The sequence below is a fragment of the Anomaloglossus baeobatrachus genome, unplaced genomic scaffold (genome assembly GCF_048569485.1).
Source record: "Anomaloglossus baeobatrachus isolate aAnoBae1 unplaced genomic scaffold, aAnoBae1.hap1 Scaffold_357, whole genome shotgun sequence".
Classification (NCBI taxonomy): Eukaryota; Metazoa; Chordata; class Amphibia; order Anura; family Aromobatidae; genus Anomaloglossus; species Anomaloglossus baeobatrachus.
In genome coordinates this window covers 85342-112721 of record NW_027442926.1, presented here as the reverse complement: position 1 = coordinate 112721, position 27380 = coordinate 85342, and the positions used below count along the sequence as shown (strand labels likewise).

Here is a 27380-nt window from a genome sequence, read left to right as displayed (position 1 = left end):
TTTGGGCCTCGAGTGGCACCCTGGCCTATGCCGGACACATCTTAGGGAGAGAGAGCGAGAGGGAGACAAACCCACGCCTACACAAGACATTTTGTCACCCAAGCCAACCCTTGAAAAGGCTGCTTTGCAGAGCAAAAACAAGAAGAATGGTGCGTTTTGCAGCCGCCGCCCACTGCAATGAATCTGAATAACTCCTCCTTTAGGGCGCAAGCAACTCCCCTCCCCCTTGCAGTCTTTCCAATTCACGATACAAAAAGACGGACAGGACAGGTTGCCTGACTTTCCGTCACTGCCACCCTTTGCCATCCTTACCCGTAGAAAGCCCTTTCATCATCCCCAAACCCTAATCTTTTCCCTTTCCTTCCCAGCCCCCAAACCCTGCCCTCTGTACCTTTCTCACCACCCGCTTCCCTTCTCCTGTCATCCCCCTACCACCCGGGAAAAAAAGAGATTGCCCCCTCCTTCCACTAGCCCACCCTCCCACCCAAAGAACAACTTCTTCTGCGCAGCTTGTTTTCTAGGCAGCAGCGCTATTGTGATGTCATCGGGGGGCATTGTGACAAGCCGCCAGTGTTCCGTCTCTTCATGTTGTGCACAGTTCAAACGGAAAATACATCAACAGGCAGACTACAGAAAAGCTTACTATCAAAGGTTAGAGGGGGGCTTTCTCAGAGGGCTTTTTACAGTTTTTCTATTCCCAATTAGCCGTTTAAGTGTACTTATTGAAAGTAGTAATTCTTTCATAGGCCGCCCTTTCTTAGTATTTGACGTTCCTTATATTGCGGTATGAGGCTTCGCAGTAGGTTGCAAACATTCATCACCCATGACTGTCCCCAATTGAGCTCAGAAGCTCAATGTCTATCATGACCTCTCTTTTAGAATGTCCAAGAGCAAGCAAACTATTCCTCCAGGAGAGGGCGCCAACAGACTACTAAAGAGATCATCATTACTCAAAGAAAACCCCAAAAACCAATGCATGATAGGAATAAACAGGTAACTTTCTTTGGAGTGGAAGCGGAGAGATCGCACCAGATGCCAATTCTAGATCTTATCACACCTGTGGTCACTGCAGCAGCAGGTGAATCCACTTTGTCCAAAAGGGATCTATTCCATTCAATTGCAAATGATCTAGATAAGACAGAGAACTGCAGCACGGGGACATAGCCGAGTTGGTCAGGTTGAGTGGTGATGAGTTTGCTATTTGGATGAATAAAGAAAGTCAAAAGTGTGAAAGATAAAAAACAAAAGGAGGAAGTGTGAAAAGTGAATGGGCCAAATTGAGGTGCATATGAAGACGTATGCTTTCTTCCAATTCATTAAATCGGGCTAATATGAATCAGGTGAATTGAGTTCTGCTTTTGGAAACTGGGTTAAGAAGGGGTGCACCGTTCCTGGAGGTACTGCAATACCAGGTCAATGCGTGGAGTGGACAGAGCAAGCTCTTTTTCCATCTCCCTGTTCTAAAAATCCATTTAATATATGGTCCCCAGATAGGGGACGTATCAGATATTAAACTGATAAGAACAGATACTACACTTGATCTTAGCCAAAAGGCCGAGAAGCGATAACCAGAATTGGTTTGGGCCTCGAGTGGCACCCTGGCCTATGCCGGACACATCTTAGGGAGAGAGAGCGAGAGGGAGACAAACCCACGCCTACACAAGACATTTTGTCACCCAAGCCAACCCTTGAAAAGGCTGCTTTGCAGAGCAAAAACAAGAAGAATGGTGCGTTTTGCAGCCGCCGCCCACTGCAATGAATCTGAATAACTCCTCCTTTAGGGCGCAAGCAACTCCCCTCCCCCTTGCAGTCTTTCCAATTCACGATACAAAAAGACGGACAGGACAGGTTGCCTGACTTTCCGTCACTGCCACCCTTTGCCATCCTTACCCGTAGAAAGCCCTTTCATCATCCCCAAACCCTAATCTTTTCCCTTTCCTTCCCAGCCCCCAAACCCTGCCCTCTGTACCTTTCTCACCACCCGCTTCCCTTCTCCTGTCATCCCCCTACCACCCGGGAAAAAAAGAGATTGCCCCCTCCTTCCACTAGCCCACCCTCCCACCCAAAGAACAACTTCTTCTGCGCAGCTTGTTTTCTAGGCAGCAGCGCTATTGTGATGTCATCGGGGGGCATTGTGACAAGCCGCCAGTGTTCCGTCTCTTCATGTTGTGCACAGTTCAAACGGAAAATACATCAACAGGCAGACTACAGAAAAGCTTACTATCAAAGGTTAGAGGGGGGCTTTCTCAGAGGGCTTTTTACAGTTTTTCTATTCCCAATTAGCCGTTTAAGTGTACTTATTGAAAGTAGTAATTCTTTCATAGGCCGCCCTTTCTTAGTATTTGACGTTCCTTATATTGCGGTATGAGGCTTCGCAGTAGGTTGCAAACATTCATCACCCATGACTGTCCCCAATTGAGCTCAGAAGCTCAATGTCTATCATGACCTCTCTTTTAGAATGTCCAAGAGCAAGCAAACTATTCCTCCAGGAGAGGGCGCCAACAGACTACTAAAGAGATCATCATTACTCAAAGAAAACCCCAAAAACCAATGCATGATAGGAATAAACAGGTAACTTTCTTTGGAGTGGAAGCGGAGAGATCGCACCAGATGCCAATTCTAGATCTTATCACACCTGTGGTCACTGCAGCAGCAGGTGAATCCACTTTGTCCAAAAGGGATCTATTCCATTCAATTGCAAATGATCTAGATAAGACAGAGAACTGCAGCACGGGGACATAGCCGAGTTGGTCAGGTTGAGTGGTGATGAGTTTGCTATTTGGATGAATAAAGAAAGTCAAAAGTGTGAAAGATAAAAAACAAAAGGAGGAAGTGTGAAAAGTGAATGGGCCAAATTGAGGTGCATATGAAGACGTATGCTTTCTTCCAATTCATTAAATCGGGCTAATATGAATCAGGTGAATTGAGTTCTGCTTTTGGAAACTGGGTTAAGAAGGGGTGCACCGTTCCTGGAGGTACTGCAATACCAGGTCAATGCGTGGAGTGGACAGAGCAAGCTCTTTTTCCATCTCCCTGTTCTAAAAATCCATTTAATATATGGTCCCCAGATAGGGGACGTATCAGATATTAAACTGATAAGAACAGATACTACACTTGATCTTAGCCAAAAGGCCGAGAAGCGATAACCAGAATTGGTTTGGGCCTCGAGTGGCACCCTGGCCTATGCCGGACACATCTTAGGGAGAGAGAGCGAGAGGGAGACAAACCCACGCCTACACAAGACATTTTGTCACCCAAGCCAACCCTTGAAAAGGCTGCTTTGCAGAGCAAAAACAAGAAGAATGGTGCGTTTTGCAGCCGCCGCCCACTGCAATGAATCTGAATAACTCCTCCTTTAGGGCGCAAGCAACTCCCCTCCCCCTTGCAGTCTTTCCAATTCACGATACAAAAAGACGGACAGGACAGGTTGCCTGACTTTCCGTCACTGCCACCCTTTGCCATCCTTACCCGTAGAAAGCCCTTTCATCATCCCCAAACCCTAATCTTTTCCCTTTCCTTCCCAGCCCCCAAACCCTGCCCTCTGTACCTTTCTCACCACCCGCTTCCCTTCTCCTGTCATCCCCCTACCACCCGGGAAAAAAAGAGATTGCCCCCTCCTTCCACTAGCCCACCCTCCCACCCAAAGAACAACTTCTTCTGCGCAGCTTGTTTTCTAGGCAGCAGCGCTATTGTGATGTCATCGGGGGGCATTGTGACAAGCCGCCAGTGTTCCGTCTCTTCATGTTGTGCACAGTTCAAACGGAAAATACATCAACAGGCAGACTACAGAAAAGCTTACTATCAAAGGTTAGAGGGGGGCTTTCTCAGAGGGCTTTTTACAGTTTTTCTATTCCCAATTAGCCGTTTAAGTGTACTTATTGAAAGTAGTAATTCTTTCATAGGCCGCCCTTTCTTAGTATTTGACGTTCCTTATATTGCGGTATGAGGCTTCGCAGTAGGTTGCAAACATTCATCACCCATGACTGTCCCCAATTGAGCTCAGAAGCTCAATGTCTATCATGACCTCTCTTTTAGAATGTCCAAGAGCAAGCAAACGATTCCTCCAGGAGAGGGCGCCAACAGACTACTAAAGAGATCATCATTACTCAAAGAAAACCCCAAAAACCAATGCATGATAGGAATAAACAGGTAACTTTCTTTGGAGTGGAAGCGGAGAGATCGCACCAGATGCCAATTCTAGATCTTATCACACCTGTGGTCACTGCAGCAGCAGGTGAATCCACTTTGTCCAAAAGGGATCTATTCCATTCAATTGCAAATGATCTAGATAAGACAGAGAACTGCAGCACGGGGACATAGCCGAGTTGGTCAGGTTGAGTGGTGATGAGTTTGCTATTTGGATGAATAAAGAAAGTCAAAAGTGTGAAAGATAAAAAACAAAAGGAGGAAGTGTGAAAAGTGAATGGGCCAAATTGAGGTGCATATGAAGACGTATGCTTTCTTCCAATTCATTAAATCGGGCTAATATGAATCAGGTGAATTGAGTTCTGCTTTTGGAAACTGGGTTAAGAAGGGGTGCACCGTTCCTGGAGGTACTGCAATACCAGGTCAATGCGTGGAGTGGACAGAGCAAGCTCTTTTTCCATCTCCCTGTTCTAAAAATCCATTTAATATATGGTCCCCAGATAGGGGACGTATCAGATATTAAACTGATAAGAACAGATACTACACTTGATCTTAGCCAAAAGGCCGAGAAGCGATAACCAGAATTGGTTTGGGCCTCGAGTGGCACCCTGGCCTATGCCGGACACATCTTAGGGAGAGAGAGCGAGAGGGAGACAAACCCACGCCTACACAAGACATTTTGTCACCCAAGCCAACCCTTGAAAAGGCTGCTTTGCAGAGCAAAAACAAGAAGAATGGTGCGTTTTGCAGCCGCCGCCCACTGCAATGAATCTGAATAACTCCTCCTTTAGGGCGCAAGCAACTCCCCTCCCCCTTGCAGTCTTTCCAATTCACGATACAAAAAGACGGACAGGACAGGTTGCCTGACTTTCCGTCACTGCCACCCTTTGCCATCCTTACCCGTAGAAAGCCCTTTCATCATCCCCAAACCCTAATCTTTTCCCTTTCCTTCCCAGCCCCCAAACCCTGCCCTCTGTACCTTTCTCACCACCCGCTTCCCTTCTCCTGTCATCCCCCTACCACCCGGGAAAAAAAGAGATTGCCCCCTCCTTCCACTAGCCCACCCTCCCACCCAAAGAACAACTTCTTCTGCGCAGCTTGTTTTCTAGGCAGCAGCGCTATTGTGATGTCATCGGGGGGCATTGTGACAAGCCGCCAGTGTTCCGTCTCTTCATGTTGTGCACAGTTCAAACGGAAAATACATCAACAGGCAGACTACAGAAAAGCTTACTATCAAAGGTTAGAGGGGGGCTTTCTCAGAGGGCTTTTTACAGTTTTTCTATTCCCAATTAGCCATTTAAGTGTACTTATTGAAAGTAGTAATTCTTTCATAGGCCGCCCTTTCTTAGTATTTGACGTTCCTTATATTGCGGTATGAGGCTTCGCAGTAGGTTGCAAACATTCATCACCCATGACTGTCCCCAATTGAGCTCAGAAGCTCAATGTCTATCATGACCTCTCTTTTAGAATGTCCAAGAGCAAGCAAACTATTCCTCCAGGAGAGGGCGCCAACAGACTACTAAAGAGATCATCATTACTCAAAGAAAACCCCAAAAACCAATGCATGATAGGAATAAACAGGTAACTTTCTTTGGAGTGGAAGCGGAGAGATCGCACCAGATGCCAATTCTAGATCTTATCACACCTGTGGTCACTGCAGCAGCAGGTGAATCCACTTTGTCCAAAAGGGATCTATTCCATTCAATTGCAAATGATCTAGATAAGACAGAGAACTGCAGCACGGGGACATAGCCGAGTTGGTCAGGTTGAGTGGTGATGAGTTTGCTATTTGGATGAATAAAGAAAGTCAAAAGTGTGAAAGATAAAAAACAAAAGGAGGAAGTGTGAAAAGTGAATGGGCCAAATTGAGGTGCATATGAAGACGTATGCTTTCTTCCAATTCATTAAATCGGGCTAATATGAATCAGGTGAATTGAGTTCTGCTTTTGGAAACTGGGTTAAGAAGGGGTGCACCGTTCCTGGAGGTACTGCAATACCAGGTCAATGCGTGGAGTGGACAGAGCAAGCTCTTTTTCCATCTCCCTGTTCTAAAAATCCATTTAATATATGGTCCCCAGATAGGGGACGTATCAGATATTAAACTGATAAGAACAGATACTACACTTGATCTTAGCCAAAAGGCCGAGAAGCGATAACCAGAATTGGTTTGGGCCTCGAGTGGCACCCTGGCCTATGCCGGACACATCTTAGGGAGAGAGAGCGAGAGGGAGACAAACCCACGCCTACACAAGACATTTTGTCACCCAAGCCAACCCTTGAAAAGGCTGCTTTGCAGAGCAAAAACAAGAAGAATGGTGCGTTTTGCAGCCGCCGCCCACTGCAATGAATCTGAATAACTCCTCCTTTAGGGCGCAAGCAACTCCCCTCCCCCTTGCAGTCTTTCCAATTCACGATACAAAAAGACGGACAGGACAGGTTGCCTGACTTTCCGTCACTGCCACCCTTTGCCATCCTTACCCGTAGAAAGCCCTTTCATCATCCCCAAACCCTAATCTTTTCCCTTTCCTTCCCAGCCCCCAAACCCTGCCCTCTGTACCTTTCTCACCACCCGCTTCCCTTCTCCTGTCATCCCCCTACCACCCGGGAAAAAAAGAGATTGCCCCCTCCTTCCACTAGCCCACCCTCCCACCCAAAGAACAACTTCTTCTGCGCAGCTTGTTTTCTAGGCAGCAGCGCTATTGTGATGTCATCGGGGGGCATTGTGACAAGCCGCCAGTGTTCCGTCTCTTCATGTTGTGCACAGTTCAAACGGAAAATACATCAACAGGCAGACTACAGAAAAGCTTACTATCAAAGGTTAGAGGGGGGCTTTCTCAGAGGGCTTTTTACAGTTTTTCTATTCCCAATTAGCCGTTTAAGTGTACTTATTGAAAGTAGTAATTCTTTCATAGGCCGCCCTTTCTTAGTATTTGACGTTCCTTATATTGCGGTATGAGGCTTCGCAGTAGGTTGCAAACATTCATCACCCATGACTGTCCCCAATTGAGCTCAGAAGCTCAATGTCTATCATGACCTCTCTTTTAGAATGTCCAAGAGCAAGCAAACTATTCCTCCAGGAGAGGGCGCCAACAGACTACTAAAGAGATCATCATTACTCAAAGAAAACCCCAAAAACCAATGCATGATAGGAATAAACAGGTAACTTTCTTTGGAGTGGAAGCGGAGAGATCGCACCAGATGCCAATTCTAGATCTTATCACACCTGTGGTCACTGCAGCAGCAGGTGAATCCACTTTGTCCAAAAGGGATCTATTCCATTCAATTGCAAATGATCTAGATAAGACAGAGAACTGCAGCACGGGGACATAGCCGAGTTGGTCAGGTTGAGTGGTGATGAGTTTGCTATTTGGATGAATAAAGAAAGTCAAAAGTGTGAAAGATAAAAAACAAAAGGAGGAAGTGTGAAAAGTGAATGGGCCAAATTGAGGTGCATATGAAGACGTATGCTTTCTTCCAATTCATTAAATCGGGCTAATATGAATCAGGTGAATTGAGTTCTGCTTTTGGAAACTGGGTTAAGAAGGGGTGCACCGTTCCTGGAGGTACTGCAGGTCAATGCGTGGAGTGGACAGAGCAAGCTCTTTTTCCATCTCCCTGTTCTAAAAATCCATTTAATATATGGTCCCCAGATAGGGGACGTATCAGATATTAAACTGATAAGAACAGATACTACACTTGATCTTAGCCAAAAGGCCGAGAAGCGATAACCAGAATTGGTTTGGGCCTCGAGTGGCACCCTGGCCTATGCCGGACACATCTTAGGGAGAGAGAGCGAGAGGGAGACAAACCCACGCCTACACAAGACATTTTGTCACCCAAGCCAACCCTTGAAAAGGCTGCTTTGCAGAGCAAAAACAAGAAGAATGGTGCGTTTTGCAGCCGCCGCCCACTGCAATGAATCTGAATAACTCCTCCTTTAGGGCGCAAGCAACTCCCCTCCCCCTTGCAGTCTTTCCAATTCACGATACAAAAAGACGGACAGGACAGGTTGCCTGACTTTCCGTCACTGCCACCCTTTGCCATCCTTACCCGTAGAAAGCCCTTTCATCATCCCCAAACCCTAATCTTTTCCCTTTCCTTCCCAGCCCCCAAACCCTGCCCTCTGTACCTTTCTCACCACCCGCTTCCCTTCTCCTGTCATCCCCCTACCACCCGGGAAAAAAAGAGATTGCCCCCTCCTTCCACTAGCCCACCCTCCCACCCAAAGAACAACTTCTTCTGCGCAGCTTGTTTTCTAGGCAGCAGCGCTATTGTGATGTCATCGGGGGGCATTGTGACAAGCCGCCAGTGTTCCGTCTCTTCATGTTGTGCACAGTTCAAACGGAAAATACATCAACAGGCAGACTACAGAAAAGCTTACTATCAAAGGTTAGAGGGGGGCTTTCTCAGAGGGCTTTTTACAGTTTTTCTATTCCCAATTAGCCGTTTAAGTGTACTTATTGAAAGTAGTAATTCTTTCATAGGCCGCCCTTTCTTAGTATTTGACGTTCCTTATATTGCGGTATGAGGCTTCGCAGTAGGTTGCAAACATTCATCACCCATGACTGTCCCCAATTGAGCTCAGAAGCTCAATGTCTATCATGACCTCTCTTTTAGAATGTCCAAGAGCAAGCAAACTATTCCTCCAGGAGAGGGCGCCAACAGACTACTAAAGAGATCATCATTACTCAAAGAAAACCCCAAAAACCAATGCATGATAGGAATAAACAGGTAACTTTCTTTGGAGTGGAAGCGGAGAGATCGCACCAGATGCCAATTCTAGATGTTATCACACCTGTGGTCACTGCAGCAGCAGGTGAATCCACTTTGTCCAAAGGGATCTATTCCATTCAATTGCAAATGATCTAGATAAGACAGAGAACTGCAGCACGGGGACATAGCCGAGTTGGTCAGGTTGAGTGGTGATGAGTTTGCTATTTGGATGAATAAAGAAAGTCAAAAGTGTGAAAGATAAAAAACAAAAGGAGGAAGTGTGAAAAGTGAATGGGCCAAATTGAGGTGCATATGAAGACGTATGCTTTCTTCCAATTCATTAAATCGGGCTAATATGAATCAGGTGAATTGAGTTCTGCTTTTGGAAACTGGGTTAAGAAGGGGTGCACCGTTCCTGGAGGTACTGCAATACCAGGTCAATGCGTGGAGTGGACAGAGCAAGCTCTTTTTCCATCTCCCTGTTCTAAAAATCCATTTAATATATGGTCCCCAGATAGGGGACGTATCAGATATTAAACTGATAAGAACAGATACTACACTTGATCTTAGCCAAAAGGCCGAGAAGCGATAACCAGAATTGGTTTGGGCCTCGAGTGGCACCCTGGCCTATGCCGGACACATCTTAGGGAGAGAGAGCGAGAGGGAGACAAACCCACGCCTACACAAGACATTTTGTCACCCAAGCCAACCCTTGAAAAGGCTGCTTTGCAGAGCAAAAACAAGAAGAATGGTGCGTTTTGCAGCCGCCGCCCACTGCAATGAATCTGAATAACTCCTCCTTTAGGGCGCAAGCAACTCCCCTCCCCCTTGCAGTCTTTCCAATTCACGATACAAAAAGACGGACAGGACAGGTTGCCTGACTTTCCGTCACTGCCACCCTTTGCCATCCTTACCCGTAGAAAGCCCTTTCATCATCCCCAAACCCTAATCTTTTCCCTTTCCTTCCCAGCCCCCAAACCCTGCCCTCTGTACCTTTCTCACCACCCGCTTCCCTTCTCCTGTCATCCCCCTACCACCCGGGAAAAAAAGAGATTGCCCCCTCCTTCCACTAGCCCACCCTCCCACCCAAAGAACAACTTCTTCTGCGCAGCTTGTTTTCTAGGCAGCAGCGCTATTGTGATGTCATCGGGGGGCATTGTGACAAGCCGCCAGTGTTCCGTCTCTTCATGTTGTGCACAGTTCAAACGGAAAATACATCAACAGGCAGACTACAGAAAAGCTTACTATCAAAGGTTAGAGGGGGGCTTTCTCAGAGGGCTTTTTACAGTTTTTCTATTCCCAATTAGCCGTTTAAGTGTACTTATTGAAAGTAGTAATTCTTTCATAGGCCGCCCTTTCTTAGTATTTGACGTTCCTTATATTGCGGTATGAGGCTTCGCAGTAGGTTGCAAACATTCATCACCCATGACTGTCCCCAATTGAGCTCAGAAGCTCAATGTCTATCATGACCTCTCTTTTAGAATGTCCAAGAGCAAGCAAACTATTCCTCCAGGAGAGGGCGCCAACAGACTACTAAAGAGATCATCATTACTCAAAGAAAACCCCAAAAACCAATGCATGATAGGAATAAACAGGTAACTTTCTTTGGAGTGGAAGCGGAGAGATCGCACCAGATGCCAATTCTAGATCTTATCACACCTGTGGTCACTGCAGCAGCAGGTGAATCCACTTTGTCCAAAAGGGATCTATTCCATTCAATTGCAAATGATCTAGATAAGACAGAGAACTGCAGCACGGGGACATAGCCGAGTTGGTCAGGTTGAGTGGTGATGAGTTTGCTATTTGGATGAATAAAGAAAGTCAAAAGTGTGAAAGATAAAAAACAAAAGGAGGAAGTGTGAAAAGTGAATGGGCCAAATTGAGGTGCATATGAAGACGTATGCTTTCTTCCAATTCATTAAATCGGGCTAATATGAATCAGGTGAATTGAGTTCTGCTTTTGGAAACTGGGTTAAGAAGGGGTGCACCGTTCCTGGAGGTACTGCAATACCAGGTCAATGCGTGGAGTGGACAGAGCAAGCTCTTTTTCCATCTCCCTGTTCTAAAAATCCATTTAATATATGGTCCCCAGATAGGGGACGTATCAGATATTAAACTGATAAGAACAGATACTACACTTGATCTTAGCCAAAAGGCCGAGAAGCGATAACCAGAATTGGTTTGGGCCTCGAGTGGCACCCTGGCCTATGCCGGACACATCTTAGGGAGAGAGAGCGAGAGGGAGACAAACCCACGCCTACACAAGACATTTTGTCACCCAAGCCAACCCTTGAAAAGGCTGCTTTGCAGAGCAAAAACAAGAAGAATGGTGCGTTTTGCAGCCGCCGCCCACTGCAATGAATCTGAATAACTCCTCCTTTAGGGCGCAAGCAACTCCCCTCCCCCTTGCAGTCTTTCCAATTCACGATACAAAAAGACGGACAGGACAGGTTGCCTGACTTTCCGTCACTGCCACCCTTTGCCATCCTTACCCGTAGAAAGCCCTTTCATCATCCCCAAACCCTAATCTTTTCCCTTTCCTTCCCAGCCCCCAAACCCTGCCCTCTGTACCTTTCTCACCACCCGCTTCCCTTCTCCTGTCATCCCCCTACCACCCGGGAAAAAAAGAGATTGCCCCCTCCTTCCACTAGCCCACCCTCCCACCCAAAGAACAACTTCTTCTGCGCAGCTTGTTTTCTAGGCAGCAGCGCTATTGTGATGTCATCGGGGGGCATTGTGACAAGCCGCCAGTGTTCCGTCTCTTCATGTTGTGCACAGTTCAAACGGAAAATACATCAACAGGCAGACTACAGAAAAGCTTACTATCAAAGGTTAGAGGGGGGCTTTCTCAGAGGGCTTTTTACAGTTTTTCTATTCCCAATTAGCCGTTTAAGTGTACTTATTGAAAGTAGTAATTCTTTCATAGGCCGCCCTTTCTTAGTATTTGACGTTCCTTATATTGCGGTATGAGGCTTCGCAGTAGGTTGCAAACATTCATCACCCATGACTGTCCCCAATTGAGCTCAGAAGCTCAATGTCTATCATGACCTCTCTTTTAGAATGTCCAAGAGCAAGCAAACTATTCCTCCAGGAGAGGGCGCCAACAGACTACTAAAGAGATCATCATTACTCAAAGAAAACCCCAAAAACCAATGCATGATAGGAATAAACAGGTAACTTTCTTTGGAGTGGAAGCGGAGAGATCGCACCAGATGCCAATTCTAGATCTTATCACACCTGTGGTCACTGCAGCAGCAGGTGAATCCACTTTGTCCAAAAGGGATCTATTCCATTCAATTGCAAATGATCTAGATAAGACAGAGAACTGCAGCACGGGGACATAGCCGAGTTGGTCAGGTTGAGTGGTGATGAGTTTGCTATTTGGATGAATAAAGAAAGTCAAAAGTGTGAAAGATAAAAAACAAAAGGAGGAAGTGTGAAAAGTGAATGGGCCAAATTGAGGTGCATATGAAGACGTATGCTTTCTTCCAATTCATTAAATCGGGCTAATATGAATCAGGTGAATTGAGTTCTGCTTTTGGAAACTGGGTTAAGAAGGGGTGCACCGTTCCTGGAGGTACTGCAATACCAGGTCAATGCGTGGAGTGGACAGAGCAAGCTCTTTTTCCATCTCCCTGTTCTAAAAATCCATTTAATATATGGTCCCCAGATAGGGGACGTATCAGATATTAAACTGATAAGAACAGATACTACACTTGATCTTAGCCAAAAGGCCGAGAAGCGATAACCAGAATTGGTTTGGGCCTCGAGTGGCACCCTGGCCTATGCCGGACACATCTTAGGGAGAGAGAGCGAGAGGGAGACAAACCCACGCCTACACAAGACATTTTGTCACCCAAGCCAACCCTTGAAAAGGCTGCTTTGCAGAGCAAAAACAAGAAGAATGGTGCGTTTTGCAGCCGCCGCCCACTGCAATGAATCTGAATAACTCCTCCTTTAGGGCGCAAGCAACTCCCCTCCCCCTTGCAGTCTTTCCAATTCACGATACAAAAAGACGGACAGGACAGGTTGCCTGACTTTCCGTCACTGCCACCCTTTGCCATCCTTACCCGTAGAAAGCCCTTTCATCATCCCCAAACCCTAATCTTTTCCCTTTCCTTCCCAGCCCCCAAACCCTGCCCTCTGTACCTTTCTCACCACCCGCTTCCCTTCTCCTGTCATCCCCCTACCACCCGGGAAAAAAAGAGATTGCCCCCTCCTTCCACTAGCCCACCCTCCCACCCAAAGAACAACTTCTTCTGCGCAGCTTGTTTTCTAGGCAGCAGCGCTATTGTGATGTCATCGGGGGGCATTGTGACAAGCCGCCAGTGTTCCGTCTCTTCATGTTGTGCACAGTTCAAACGGAAAATACATCAACAGGCAGACTACAGAAAAGCTTACTATCAAAGGTTAGAGGGGGGCTTTCTCAGAGGGCTTTTTACAGTTTTTCTATTCCCAATTAGCCGTTTAAGTGTACTTATTGAAAGTAGTAATTCTTTCATAGGCCGCCCTTTCTTAGTATTTGACGTTCCTTATATTGCGGTATGAGGCTTCGCAGTAGGTTGCAAACATTCATCACCCATGACTGTCCCCAATTGAGCTCAGAAGCTCAATGTCTATCATGACCTCTCTTTTAGAATGTCCAAGAGCAAGCAAACTATTCCTCCAGGAGAGGGCGCCAACAGACTACTAAAGAGATCATCATTACTCAAAGAAAACCCCAAAAACCAATGCATGATAGGAATAAACAGGTAACTTTCTTTGGAGTGGAAGCGGAGAGATCGCACCAGATGCCAATTCTAGATCTTATCACACCTGTGGTCACTGCAGCAGCAGGTGAATCCACTTTGTCCAAAAGGGATCTATTCCATTCAATTGCAAATGATCTAGATAAGACAGAGAACTGCAGCACGGGGACATAGCCGAGTTGGTCAGGTTGAGTGGTGATGAGTTTGCTATTTGGATGAATAAAGAAAGTCAAAAGTGTGAAAGATAAAAAACAAAAGGAGGAAGTGTGAAAAGTGAATGGGCCAAATTGAGGTGCATATGAAGACGTATGCTTTCTTCCAATTCATTAAATCGGGCTAATATGAATCAGGTGAATTGAGTTCTGCTTTTGGAAACTGGGTTAAGAAGGGGTGCACCGTTCCTGGAGGTACTGCAATACCAGGTCAATGCGTGGAGTGGACAGAGCAAGCTCTTTTTCCATCTCCCTGTTCTAAAAATCCATTTAATATATGGTCCCCAGATAGGGGACGTATCAGATATTAAACTGATAAGAACAGATACTACACTTGATCTTAGCCAAAAGGCCGAGAAGCGATAACCAGAATTGGTTTGGGCCTCGAGTGGCACCCTGGCCTATGCCGGACACATCTTAGGGAGAGAGAGCGAGAGGGAGACAAACCCACGCCTACACAAGACATTTTGTCACCCAAGCCAACCCTTGAAAAGGCTGCTTTGCAGAGCAAAAACAAGAAGAATGGTGCGTTTTGCAGCCGCCGCCCACTGCAATGAATCTGAATAACTCCTCCTTTAGGGCGCAAGCAACTCCCCTCCCCCTTGCAGTCTTTCCAATTCACGATACAAAAAGACGGACAGGACAGGTTGCCTGACTTTCCGTCACTGCCACCCTTAGCCATCCTTACCCGTAGAAAGCCCTTTCATCATCCCCAAACCCTAATCTTTTCCCTTTCCTTCCCAGCCCCCAAACCCTGCCCTCTGTACCTTTCTCACCACCCGCTTCCCTTCTCCTGTCATCCCCCTACCACCCGGGAAAAAAAGAGATTGCCCCCTCCTTCCACTAGCCCACCCTCCCACCCAAAGAACAACTTCTTCTGCGCAGCTTGTTTTCTAGGCAGCAGCGCTATTGTGATGTCATCGGGGGGCATTGTGACAAGCCGCCAGTGTTCCGTCTCTTCATGTTGTGCACAGTTCAAACGGAAAATACATCAACAGGCAGACTACAGAAAAGCTTACTATCAAAGGTTAGAGGGGGGCTTTCTCAGAGGGCTTTTTACAGTTTTTCTATTCCCAATTAGCCGTTTAAGTGTACTTATTGAAAGTAGTAATTCTTTCATAGGCCGCCCTTTCTTAGTATTTGACGTTCCTTATATTGCGGTATGAGGCTTCGCAGTAGGTTGCAAACATTCATCACCCATGACTGTCCCCAATTGAGCTCAGAAGCTCAATGTCTATCATGACCTCTCTTTTAGAATGTCCAAGAGCAAGCAAACTATTCCTCCAGGAGAGGGCGCCAACAGACTACTAAAGAGATCATCATTACTCAAAGAAAACCCCAAAAACCAATGCATGATAGGAATAAACAGGTAACTTTCTTTGGAGTGGAAGCGGAGAGATCGCACCAGATGCCAATTCTAGATCTTATCACACCTGTGGTCACTGCAGCAGCAGGTGAATCCACATTGTCCAAAAGGGATCTATTCCATTCAATTGCAAATGATCTAGATAAGACAGAGAACTGCAGCACGGGGACATAGCCGAGTTGGTCAGGTTGAGTGGTGATGAGTTTGCTATTTGGATGAATAAAGAAAGTCAAAAGTGTGAAAGATAAAAAACAAAAGGAGGAAGTGTGAAAAGTGAATGGGCCAAATTGAGGTGCATATGAAGACGTATGCTTTCTTCCAATTCATTAAATCGGGCTAATATGAATCAGGTGAATTGAGTTCTGCTTTTGGAAACTGGGTTAAGAAGGGGTGCACCGTTCCTGGAGGTACTGCAATACCAGGTCAATGCGTGGAGTGGACAGAGCAAGCTCTTTTTCCATCTCCCTGTTCTAAAAATCCATTTAATATATGGTCCCCAGATAGGGGACGTATCAGATATTAAACTGATAAGAACAGATACTACACTTGATCTTAGCCAAAAGGCCGAGAAGCGATAACCAGAATTGGTTTGGGCCTCGAGTGGCACCCTGGCCTATGCCGGACACATCTTAGGGAGAGAGAGCGAGAGGGAGACAAACCCACGCCTACACAAGACATTTTGTCACCCAAGCCAACCCTTGAAAAGGCTGCTTTGCAGAGCAAAAACAAGAAGAATGGTGCGTTTTGCAGCCGCCGCCCACTGCAATGAATCTGAATAACTCCTCCTTTAGGGCGCAAGCAACTCCCCTCCCCCTTGCAGTCTTTCCAATTCACGATACAAAAAGACGGACAGGACAGGTTGCCTGACTTTCCGTCACTGCCACCCTTTGCCATCCTTACCCGTAGAAAGCCCTTTCATCATCCCCAAACCCTAATCTTTTCCCTTTCCTTCCCAGCCCCCAAACCCTGCCCTCTGTACCTTTCTCACCACCCGCTTCCCTTCTCCTGTCATCCCCCTACCACCCGGGAAAAAAAGAGATTGCCCCCTCCTTCCACTAGCCCACCCTCCCACCCAAAGAACAACTTCTTCTGCGCAGCTTGTTTTCTAGGCAGCAGCGCTATTGTGATGTCATCGGGGGGCATTGTGACAAGCCGCCAGTGTTCCGTCTCTTCATGTTGTGCACAGTTCAAACGGAAAATACATCAACAGGCAGACTACAGAAAAGCTTACTATCAAAGGTTAGAGGGGGGCTTTCTCAGAGGGCTTTTTACAGTTTTTCTATTCCCAATTAGCCGTTTAAGTGTACTTATTGAAAGTAGTAATTCTTTCATAGGCCGCCCTTTCTTAGTATTTGACGTTCCTTATATTGCGGTATGAGGCTTCGCAGTAGGTTGCAAACATTCATCACCCATGACTGTCCCCAATTGAGCTCAGAAGCTCAATGTCTATCATGACCTCTCTTTTAGAATGTCCAAGAGCAAGCAAACTATTCCTCCAGGAGAGGGCGCCAACAGACTACTAAAGAGATCATCATTACTCAAAGAAAACCCCAAAAACCAATGCATGATAGGAATAAACAGGTAACTTTCTTTGGAGTGGAAGCGGAGAGATCGCACCAGATGCCAATTCTAGATCTTATCACACCTGTGGTCACTGCAGCAGCAGGTGAATCCACTTTGTCCAAAAGGGATCTATTCCATTCAATTGCAAATGATCTAGATAAGACAGAGAACTGCAGCACGGGGACATAGCCGAGTTGGTCAGGTTGAGTGGTGATGAGTTTGCTATTTGGATGAATAAAGAAAGTCAAAAGTGTGAAAGATAAAAAACAAAAGGAGGAAGTGTGAAAAGTGAATGGGCCAAATTGAGGTGCATATGAAGACGTATGCTTTCTTCCAATTCATTAAATCGGGCTAATATGAATCAGGTGAATTGAGTTCTGCTTTTGGAAACTGGGTTAAGAAGGGGTGCACCGTTCCTGGAGGTACTGCAATACCAGGTCAATGCGTGGAGTGGACAGAGCAAGCTCTTTTTCCATCTCCCTGTTCTAAAAATCCATTTAATATATGGTCCCCAGATAGGGGACGTATCAGATATTAAACTGATAAGAACAGATACTACACTTGATCTTAGCCAAAAGGCCGAGAAGCGATAACCAGAATTGGTTTGGGCCTCGAGTGGCACCCTGGCCTATGCCGGACACATCTTAGGGAGAGAGAGCGAGAGGGAGACAAACCCACGCCTACACAAGACATTTTGTCACCCAAGCCAACCCTTGAAAAGGCTGCTTTGCAGAGCAAAAACAAGAAGAATGGTGCGTTTTGCAGCCGCCGCCCACTGCAATGAATCTGAATAACTCCTCCTTTAGGGCGCAAGCAACTCCCCTCCCCCTTGCAGTCTTTCCAATTCACGATACAAAAAGACGGACAGGACAGGTTGCCTGACTTTCCGTCACTGCCACCCTTTGCCATCCTTACCCGTAGAAAGCCCTTTCATCATCCCCAAACCCTAATCTTTTCCCTTTCCTTCCCAGCCCCCAAACCCTGCCCTCTGTACCTTTCTCACCACCCGCTTCCCTTCTCCTGTCATCCCCCTACCACCCGGGAAAAAAAGAGATTGCCCCCTCCTTCCACTAGCCCACCCTCCCACCCAAAGAACAACTTCTTCTGCGCAGCTTGTTTTCTAGGCAGCAGCGCTATTGTGATGTCATCGGGGGGCATTGTGACAAGCCGCCAGTGTTCCGTCTCTTCATGTTGTGCACAGTTCAAACGGAAAATACATCAACAGGCAGACTACAGAAAAGCTTACTATCAAAGGTTAGAGGGGGGCTTTCTCAGAGGGCTTTTTACAGTTTTTCTATTCCCAATTAGCCGTTTAAGTGTACTTATTGAAAGTAGTAATTCTTTCATAGGCCGCCCTTTCTTAGTATTTGACGTTCCTTATATTGCGGTATGAGGCTTCGCAGTAGGTTGCAAACATTCATCACCCATGACTGTCCCCAATTGAGCTCAGAAGCTCAATGTCTATCATGACCTCTCTTTTAGAATGTCCAAGAGCAAGCAAACTATTCCTCCAGGAGAGGGCGCCAACAGACTACTAAAGAGATCATCATTACTCAAAGAAAACCCCAAAAACCAATGCATGATAGGAATAAACAGGTAACTTTCTTTGGAGTGGAAGCGGAGAGATCGCACCAGATGCCAATTCTAGATCTTATCACACCTGTGGTCACTGCAGCAGCAAGTGAATCCACTTTGTCCAAAAGGGATCTATTCCATTCAATTGCAAATGATCTAGATAAGACAGAGAACTGCAGCACGGGGACATAGCCGAGTTGGTCAGGTTGAGTGGTGATGAGTTTGCTATTTGGATGAATAAAGAAAGTCAAAAGTGTGAAAGATAAAAAACAAAAGGAGGAAGTGTGAAAAGTGAATGGGCCAAATTGAGGTGCATATGAAGACGTATGCTTTCTTCCAATTCATTAAATCGGGCTAATATGAATCAGGTGAATTGAGTTCTGCTTTTGGAAACTGGGTTAAGAAGGGGTGCACCGTTCCTGGAGGTACTGCAATACCAGGTCAATGCGTGGAGTGGACAGAGCAAGCTCTTTTTCCATCTCCCTGTTCTAAAAATCCATTTAATATATGGTCCCCAGATAGGGGACGTATCAGATATTAAACTGATAAGAACAGATACTACACTTGATCTTAGCCAAAAGGCCGAGAAGCGATAACCAGAATTGGTTTGGGCCTCGAGTGGCACCCTGGCCTATGCCGGACACATCTTAGGGAGAGAGAGCGAGAGGGAGACAAACCCACGCCTACACAAGACATTTTGTCACCCAAGCCAACCCTTGAAAAGGCTGCTTTGCAGAGCAAAAACAAGAAGAATGGTGCGTTTTGCAGCCGCCGCCCACTGCAATGAATCTGAATAACTCCTCCTTTAGGGCGCAAGCAACTCCCCTCCCCCTTGCAGTCTTTCCAATTCACGATACAAAAAGACGGACAGGACAGGTTGCCTGACTTTCCGTCACTGCCACCCTTTGCCATCCTTACCCGTAGAAAGCCCTTTCATCATCCCCAAACCCTAATCTTTTCCCTTTCCTTCCCAGCCCCCAAACCCTGCCCTCTGTACCTTTCTCACCACCCGCTTCCCTTCTCCTGTCATCCCCCTACCACCCGGGAAAAAAAGAGATTGCCCCCTCCTTCCACTAGCCCACCCTCCCACCCAAAGAACAACTTCTTCTGCGCAGCTTGTTTTCTAGGCAGCAGCGCTATTGTGATGTCATCGGGGGGCATTGTGACAAGCCGCCAGTGTTCCGTCTCTTCATGTTGTGCACAGTTCAAACGGAAAATACATCAACAGGCAGACTACAGAAAAGCTTACTATCAAAGGTTAGAGGGGGGCTTTCTCAGAGGGCTTTTTACAGTTTTTCTATTCCCAATTAGCCGTTTAAGTGTACTTATTGAAAGTAGTAATTCTTTCATAGGCCGCCCTTTCTTAGTATTTGACGTTCCTTATATTGCGGTATGAGGCTTCGCAGTAGGTTGCAAACATTCATCACCCATGACTGTCCCCAATTGAGCTCAGAAGCTCAATGTCTATCATGACCTCTCTTTTAGAATGTCCAAGAGCAAGCAAACTATTCCTCCAGGAGAGGGCGCCAACAGACTACTAAAGAGATCATCATTACTCAAAGAAAACCCCAAAAACCAATGCATGATAGGAATAAACAGGTAACTTTCTTTGGAGTGGAAGCGGAGAGATCGCACCAGATGCCAATTCTAGATCTTATCACACCTGTGGTCACTGCAGCAGCAGGTGAATCCACTTTGTCCAAAAGGGATCTATTCCATTCAATTGCAAATGATCTAGATAAGACAGAGAACTGCAGCACGGGGACATAGCCGAGTTGGTCAGGTTGAGTGGTGATGAGTTTGCTATTTGGATGAATAAAGAAAGTCAAAAGTGTGAAAGATAAAAAACAAAAGGAGGAAGTGTGAAAAGTGAATGGGCCAAATTGAGGTGCATATGAAGACGTATGCTTTCTTCCAATTCATTAAATCGGGCTAATATGAATCAGGTGAATTGAGTTCTGCTTTTGGAAACTGGGTTAAGAAGGGGTGCACCGTTCCTGGAGGTACTGCAATACCAGGTCAATGCGTGGAGTGGACAGAGCAAGCTCTTTTTCCATCTCCCTGTTCTAAAAATCCATTTAATATATGGTCCCCAGATAGGGGACGTATCAGATATTAAACTGATAAGAACAGATACTACACTTGATCTTAGCCAAAAGGCCGAGAAGCGATAACCAGAATTGGTTTGGGCCTCGAGTGGCACCCTGGCCTATGCCGGACACATCTTAGGGAGAGAGAGCGAGAGGGAGACAAACCCACGCCTACACAAGACATTTTGTCACCCAAGCCAACCCTTGAAAAGGCTGCTTTGCAGAGCAAAAACAAGAAGAATGGTGCGTTTTGCAGCCGCCGCCCACTGCAATGAATCTGAATAACTCCTCCTTTAGGGCGCAAGCAACTCCCCTCCCCCTTGCAGTCTTTCCAATTCACGATACAAAAAGACAGACAGGACAGGTTGCCTGACTTTCCGTCACTGCCACCCTTTGCCATCCTTACCCGTAGAAAGCCCTTTCATCATCCCCAAACCCTAATCTTTTCCCTTTCCTTCCCAGCCTCCAAACCCTGCCCTCTGTACCTTTCTCACCACCCGCTTCCCTTCTCCTGTCATCCCCCTACCACCCGGGAAAAAAAGAGATTGCCCCCTCCTTCCACTAGCCCACCCTCCCACCCAAAGAACAACTTCTTCTGCGCAGCTTGTTTTCTAGGCAGCAGCGCTATTGTGATGTCATCGGGGGGCATTGTGACAAGCCGCCAGTGTTCCGTCTCTTCATGTTGTGCACAGTTCAAACGGAAAATACATCAACAGGCAGACTACAGAAAAGCTTACTATCAAAGGTTAGAGGGGGGCTTTCTCAGAGGGCTTTTTACAGTTTTTCTATTCCCAATTAGCCGTTTAAGTGTACTTATTGAAAGTAGTAATTCTTTCATAGGCCGCCCTTTCTTAGTATTTGACGTTCCTTATATTGCGGTATGAGGCTTCGCAGTAGGTTGCAAACATTCATCACCCATGACTGTCCCCAATTGAGCTCAGAAGCTCAATGTCTATCATGACCTCTCTTTTAGAATGTCCAAGAGCAAGCAAACTATTCCTCCAGGAGAGGGCGCCAACAGACTACTAAAGAGATCATCATTACTCAAAGAAAACCCCAAAAACCAATGCATGATAGGAATAAACAGGTAACTTTCTTTGGAGTGGAAGCGGAGAGATCGCACCAGATGCCAATTCTAGATCTTATCACACCTGTGGTCACTGCAGCAGCAGGTGAATCCACTTTGTCCAAAAGGGATCTATTCCATTCAATTGCAAATGATCTAGATAAGACAGAGAACTGCAGCACGGGGACATAGCCGAGTTGGTCAGGTTGAGTGGTGATGAGTTTGCTATTTGGATGAATAAAGAAAGTCAAAAGTGTGAAAGATAAAAAACAAAAGGAGGAAGTGTGAAAAGTGAATGGGCCAAATTGAGGTGCATATGAAGACGTATGCTTTCTTCCAATTCATTAAATCGGGCTAATATGAATCAGGTGAATTGAGTTCTGCTTTTGGAAACTGGGTTAAGAAGGGGTGCACCGTTCCTGGAGGTACTGCAATACCAGGTCAATGCGTGGAGTGGACAGAGCAAGCTCTTTTTCCATCTCCCTGTTCTAAAAATCCATTTAATATATGGTCCCCAGATAGGGGACGTATCAGATATTAAACTGATAAGAACAGATACTACACTTGATCTTAGCCAAAAGGCCGAGAAGCGATAACCAGAATTGGTTTGGGCCTCGAGTGGCACCCTGGCCTATGCCGGACACATCTTAGGGAGAGAGAGCGAGAGGGAGACAAACCCACGCCTACACAAGACATTTTGTCACCCAAGCCAACCCTTGAAAAGGCTGCTTTGCAGAGCAAAAACAAGAAGAATGGTGCGTTTTGCAGCCGCCGCCCACTGCAATGAATCTGAATAACTCCTCCTTTAGGGCGCAAGCAACTCCCCTCCCCCTTGCAGTCTTTCCAATTCACGATACAAAAAGACGGACAGGACAGGTTGCCTGACTTTCCGTCACTGCCACCCTTTGCCATCCTTACCCGTAGAAAGCCCTTTCATCATCCCCAAACCCTAATCTTTTCCCTTTCCTTCCCAGCCCCCAAACCCTGCCCTCTGTACCTTTCTCACCACCCGCTTCCCTTCTCCTGTCATCCCCCTACCACCCGGGAAAAAAAGAGATTGCCCCCTCCTTCCACTAGCCCACCCTCCCACCCAAAGAACAACTTCTTCTGCGCAGCTTGTTTTCTAGGCAGCAGCGCTATTGTGATGTCATCGGGGGGCATTGTGACAAGCCGCCAGTGTTCCGTCTCTTCATGTTGTGCACAGTTCAAACGGAAAATACATCAACAGGCAGACTACAGAAAAGCTTACTATCAAAGGTTAGAGGGGGGCTTTCTCAGAGGGCTTTTTACAGTTTTTCTATTCCCAATTAGCCGTTTAAGTGTACTTATTGAAAGTAGTAATTCTTTCATAGGCCGCCCTTTCTTAGTATTTGACGTTCCTTATATTGCGGTATGAGGCTTCGCAGTAGGTTGCAAACATTCATCACCCATGACTGTCCCCAATTGAGCTCAGAAGCTCAATGTCTATCATGACCTCTCTTTTAGAATGTCCAAGAGCAAGCAAACTATTCCTCCAGGAGAGGGCGCCAACAGACTACTAAAGAGATCATCATTACTCAAAGAAAACCCCAAAAACCAATGCATGATAGGAATAAACAGGTAACTTTCTTTGGAGTGGAAGCGGAGAGATCGCACCAGATGCCAATTCTAGATCTTATCACACCTGTGGTCACTGCAGCAGCAGGTGAATCCACTTTGTCCAAAAGGGATCTATTCCATTCAATTGCAAATGATCTAGATAAGACAGAGAACTGCAGCACGGGGACATAGCCGAGTTGGTCAGGTTGAGTGGTGATGAGTTTGCTATTTGGATGAATAAAGAAAGTCAAAAGTGTGAAAGATAAAAAACAAAAGGAGGAAGTGTGAAAAGTGAATGGGCCAAATTGAGGTGCATATGAAGACGTATGCTTTCTTCCAATTCATTAAATCGGGCTAATATGAATCAGGTGAATTGAGTTCTGCTTTTGGAAACTGGGTTAAGAAGGGGTGCACCGTTCCTGGAGGTACTGCAATACCAGGTCAATGCGTGGAGTGGACAGAGCAAGCTCTTTTTCCATCTCCCTGTTCTAAAAATCCATTTAATATATGGTCCCCAGATAGGGGACGTATCAGATATTAAACTGATAAGAACAGATACTACACTTGATCTTAGCCAAAAGGCCGAGAAGCGATAACCAGAATTGGTTTGGGCCTCGAGTGGCACCCTGGCCTATGCCGGACACATCTTAGGGAGAGAGAGCGAGAGGGAGACAAACCCACGCCTACACAAGACATTTTGTCACCCAAGCCAACCCTTGAAAAGGCTGCTTTGCAGAGCAAAAACAAGAAGAATGGTGCGTTTTGCAGCCGCCGCCCACTGCAATGAATCTGAATAACTCCTCCTTTAGGGCGCAAGCAACTCCCCTCCCCCTTGCAGTCTTTCCAATTCACGATACAAAAAGACGGACAGGACAGGTTGCCTGACTTTCCGTCACTGCCACCCTTTGCCATCCTTACCCGTAGAAAGCCCTTTCATCATCCCCAAACCCTAATCTTTTCCCTTTCCTTCCCAGCCCCCAAACCCTGCCCTCTGTACCTTTCTCACCACCCGCTTCCCTTCTCCTGTCATCCCCCTACCACCCGGGAAAAAAAGAGATTGCCCCCTCCTTCCACTAGCCCACCCTCCCACCCAAAGAACAACTTCTTCTGCGCAGCTTGTTTTCTAGGCAGCAGCGCTATTGTGATGTCATCGGGGGGCATTGTGACAAGCCGCCAGTGTTCCGTCTCTTCATGTTGTGCACAGTTCAAACGGAAAATACATCAACAGGCAGACTACAGAAAAGCTTACTATCAAAGGTTAGAGGGGGGCTTTCTCAGAGGGCTTTTTACAGTTTTTCTATTCCCAATTAGCCGTTTAAGTGTACTTATTGAAAGTAGTAATTCTTTCATAGGCCGCCCTTTCTTAGTATTTGACGTTCCTTATATTGCGGTATGAGGCTTCGCAGTAGGTTGCAAACATTCATCACCCATGACTGTCCCCAATTGAGCTCAGAAGCTCAATGTCTATCATGACCTCTCTTTTAGAATGTCCAAGAGCAAGCAAACTATTCCTCCAGGAGAGGGCGCCAACAGACTACTAAAGAGATCATCATTACTCAAAGAAAACCCCAAAAACCAATGCATGATAGGAATAAACAGGTAACTTTCTTTGGAGTGGAAGCGGAGAGATCGCACCAGATGCCAATTCTAGATCTTATCACACCTGTGGTCACTGCAGCAGCAGGTGAATCCACTTTGTCCAAAAGGGATCTATTCCATTCAATTGCAAATGATCTAGATAAGACAGAGAACTGCAGCACGGGGACATAGCCGAGTTGGTCAGGTTGAGTGGTGATGAGTTTGCTATTTGGATGAATAAAGAAAGTCAAAAGTGTGAAAGATAAAAAACAAAAGGAGGAAGTGTGAAAAGTGAATGGGCCAAATTGAGGTGCATATGAAGACGTATGCTTTCTTCCAATTCATTAAATCGGGCTAATATGAATCAGGTGAATTGAGTTCTGCTTTTGGAAACTGGGTTAAGAAGGGGTGCACCGTTCCTGGAGGTACTGCAATACCAGGTCAATGCGTGGAGTGGACAGAGCAAGCTCTTTTTCCATCTCCCTGTTCTAAAAATCCATTTAATATATGGTCCCCAGATAGGGGACGTATCAGATATTAAACTGATAAGAACAGATACTACACTTGATCTTAGCCAAAAGGCCGAGAAGCGATAACCAGAATTGGTTTGGGCCTCGAGTGGCACCCTGGCCTATGCCGGACACATCTTAGGGAGAGAGAGCGAGAGGGAGACAAACCCACGCCTACACAAGACATTTTGTCACCCAAGCCAACCCTTGAAAAGGCTGCTTTGCAGAGCAAAAACAAGAAGAATGGTGCGTTTTGCAGCCGCCGCCCACTGCAATGAATCTGAATAACTCCTCCTTTAGGGCGCAAGCAACTCCCCTCCCCCTTGCAGTCTTTCCAATTCACGATACAAAAAGACGGACAGGACAGGTTGCCTGACTTTCCGTCACTGCCACCCTTTGCCATCCTTACCCGTAGAAAGCCCTTTCATCATCCCCAAACCCTAATCTTTTCCCTTTCCTTCCCAGCCCCCAAACCCTGCCCTCTGTACCTTTCTCACCACCCGCTTCCCTTCTCCTGTCATCCCCCTACCACCCGGGAAAAAAAGAGATTGCCCCCTCCTTCCACTAGCCCACCCTCCCACCCAAAGAACAACTTCTTCTGCGCAGCTTGTTTTCTAGGCAGCAGCGCTATTGTGATGTCATCGGGGGGCATTGTGACAAGCCGCCAGTGTTCCGTCTCTTCATGTTGTGCACAGTTCAAACGGAAAATACATCAACAGGCAGACTACAGAAAAGCTTACTATCAAAGGTTAGAGGGGGGCTTTCTCAGAGGGCTTTTTACAGTTTTTCTATTCCCAATTAGCCGTTTAAGTGTACTTATTGAAAGTAGTAATTCTTTCATAGGCCGCCCTTTCTTAGTATTTGACGTTCCTTATATTGCGGTATGAGGCTTCGCAGTAGGTTGCAAACATTCATCACCCATGACTGTCCCCAATTGAGCTCAGAAGCTCAATGTCTATCATGACCTCTCTTTTAGAATGTCCAAGAGCAAGCAAACTATTCCTCCAGGAGAGGGCGCCAACAGACTACTAAAGAGATCATCATTACTCAAAGAAAACCCCAAAAACCAATGCATGATAGGAATAAACAGGTAACTTTCTTTGGAGTGGAAGCGGAGAGATCGCACCAGATGCCAATTCTAGATCTTATCACACCTGTGGTCACTGCAGCAGCAGGTGAATCCACTTTGTCCAAAAGGGATCTATTCCATTCAATTGCAAATGATCTAGATAAGACAGAGAACTGCAGCACGGGGACATAGCCGAGTTGGTCAGGTTGAGTGGTGATGAGTTTGCTATTTGGATGAATAAAGAAAGTCAAAAGTGTGAAAGATAAAAAACAAAAGGAGGAAGTGTGAAAAGTGAATGGGCCAAATTGAGGTGCATATGAAGACGTATGCTTTCTTCCAATTCATTAAATCGGGCTAATATGAATCAGGTGAATTGAGTTCTGCTTTTGGAAACTGGGTTAAGAAGGGGTGCACCGTTCCTGGAGGTACTGCAATACCAGGTCAATGCGTGGAGTGGACAGAGCAAGCTCTTTTTCCATCTCCCTGTTCTAAAAATCCATTTAATATATGGTCCCCAGATAGGGGACGTATCAGATATTAAACTGATAAGAACAGATACTACACTTGATCTTAGCCAAAAGGCCGAGAAGCGATAACCAGAATTGGTTTGGGCCTCGAGTGGCACCCTGGCCTATGCCGGACACATCTTAGGGAGAGAGAGCGAGAGGGAGACAAACCCACGCCTACACAAGACATTTTGTCACCCAAGCCAACCCTTGAAAAGGCTGCTTTGCAGAGCAAAAACAAGAAGAATGGTGCGTTTTGCAGCCGCCGCCCACTGCAATGAATCTGAATAACTCCTCCTTTAGGGCGCAAGCAACTCCCCTCCCCCTTGCAGTCTTTCCAATTCACGATACAAAAAGACGGACAGGACAGGTTGCCTGACTTTCCGTCACTGCCACCCTTTGCCATCCTTACCCGTAGAAAGCCCTTTCATCATCCCCAAACCCTAATCTTTTCCCTTTCCTTCCCAGCCCCCAAACCCTGCCCTCTGTACCTTTCTCACCACCCGCTTCCCTTCTCCTGTCATCCCCCTACCACCCGGGAAAAAAAGAGATTGCCCCCTCCTTCCACTAGCCCACCCTCCCACCCAAAGAACAACTTCTTCTGCGCAGCTTGTTTTCTAGGCAGCAGCGCTATTGTGATGTCATCGGGGGGCATTGTGAC

General features: G+C 46.4%; 17 non-coding genes across 17 annotated transcripts; all 17 read right to left on the bottom strand.

Moving 5' to 3' along the window:
• Positions 1-1375: 1375 nt before the first annotated feature.
• LOC142272919 (U2 spliceosomal RNA) lies at positions 1376-1566 on the bottom strand. Its single transcript, XR_012737709.1, has one exon. It is a non-coding gene; the product is annotated as a U2 spliceosomal RNA (small nuclear RNA).
• A 1387-nt stretch (positions 1567-2953) lies between these two features.
• Positions 2954-3144, bottom strand: LOC142272917 (U2 spliceosomal RNA). The gene has a single exon (XR_012737707.1). It is a non-coding gene; the product is annotated as a U2 spliceosomal RNA (small nuclear RNA).
• Positions 3145-4531: 1387 nt separating this feature from the next.
• LOC142272916 (U2 spliceosomal RNA) lies at positions 4532-4722 on the bottom strand. Its single transcript, XR_012737706.1, has one exon. It is a non-coding gene; the product is annotated as a U2 spliceosomal RNA (small nuclear RNA).
• Positions 4723-6109: 1387 nt separating this feature from the next.
• Positions 6110-6300, bottom strand: LOC142272915 (U2 spliceosomal RNA). Its single transcript, XR_012737705.1, has one exon. It is a non-coding gene; the product is annotated as a U2 spliceosomal RNA (small nuclear RNA).
• Positions 6301-7687: 1387 nt separating this feature from the next.
• Positions 7688-7872, bottom strand: LOC142273037 (U2 spliceosomal RNA). Its single transcript, XR_012737815.1, has one exon. It is a non-coding gene; the product is annotated as a U2 spliceosomal RNA (small nuclear RNA).
• A 1386-nt stretch (positions 7873-9258) lies between these two features.
• Positions 9259-9449, bottom strand: LOC142272914 (U2 spliceosomal RNA). Its single transcript, XR_012737704.1, has one exon. It is a non-coding gene; the product is annotated as a U2 spliceosomal RNA (small nuclear RNA).
• A 1387-nt stretch (positions 9450-10836) lies between these two features.
• On the bottom strand, positions 10837-11027 carry LOC142272913 (U2 spliceosomal RNA). The gene has a single exon (XR_012737703.1). It is a non-coding gene; the product is annotated as a U2 spliceosomal RNA (small nuclear RNA).
• Positions 11028-12414: 1387 nt separating this feature from the next.
• LOC142273130 (U2 spliceosomal RNA) lies at positions 12415-12605 on the bottom strand. The gene has a single exon (XR_012737878.1). It is a non-coding gene; the product is annotated as a U2 spliceosomal RNA (small nuclear RNA).
• Positions 12606-13992: 1387 nt separating this feature from the next.
• Positions 13993-14183, bottom strand: LOC142273129 (U2 spliceosomal RNA). Its single transcript, XR_012737877.1, has one exon. It is a non-coding gene; the product is annotated as a U2 spliceosomal RNA (small nuclear RNA).
• Positions 14184-15570: 1387 nt separating this feature from the next.
• LOC142273128 (U2 spliceosomal RNA) lies at positions 15571-15761 on the bottom strand. The gene has a single exon (XR_012737876.1). It is a non-coding gene; the product is annotated as a U2 spliceosomal RNA (small nuclear RNA).
• A 1387-nt stretch (positions 15762-17148) lies between these two features.
• On the bottom strand, positions 17149-17339 carry LOC142273127 (U2 spliceosomal RNA). Its single transcript, XR_012737875.1, has one exon. It is a non-coding gene; the product is annotated as a U2 spliceosomal RNA (small nuclear RNA).
• A 1387-nt stretch (positions 17340-18726) lies between these two features.
• Positions 18727-18917, bottom strand: LOC142273126 (U2 spliceosomal RNA). Its single transcript, XR_012737874.1, has one exon. It is a non-coding gene; the product is annotated as a U2 spliceosomal RNA (small nuclear RNA).
• A 1387-nt stretch (positions 18918-20304) lies between these two features.
• LOC142273124 (U2 spliceosomal RNA) lies at positions 20305-20495 on the bottom strand. Its single transcript, XR_012737872.1, has one exon. It is a non-coding gene; the product is annotated as a U2 spliceosomal RNA (small nuclear RNA).
• Positions 20496-21882: 1387 nt separating this feature from the next.
• On the bottom strand, positions 21883-22073 carry LOC142273123 (U2 spliceosomal RNA). Its single transcript, XR_012737871.1, has one exon. It is a non-coding gene; the product is annotated as a U2 spliceosomal RNA (small nuclear RNA).
• A 1387-nt stretch (positions 22074-23460) lies between these two features.
• LOC142273122 (U2 spliceosomal RNA) lies at positions 23461-23651 on the bottom strand. Its single transcript, XR_012737870.1, has one exon. It is a non-coding gene; the product is annotated as a U2 spliceosomal RNA (small nuclear RNA).
• Positions 23652-25038: 1387 nt separating this feature from the next.
• On the bottom strand, positions 25039-25229 carry LOC142273121 (U2 spliceosomal RNA). The gene has a single exon (XR_012737869.1). It is a non-coding gene; the product is annotated as a U2 spliceosomal RNA (small nuclear RNA).
• Positions 25230-26616: 1387 nt separating this feature from the next.
• On the bottom strand, positions 26617-26807 carry LOC142273119 (U2 spliceosomal RNA). Its single transcript, XR_012737868.1, has one exon. It is a non-coding gene; the product is annotated as a U2 spliceosomal RNA (small nuclear RNA).
• Between the last annotated feature and the right edge of the window lie 573 nt (positions 26808-27380).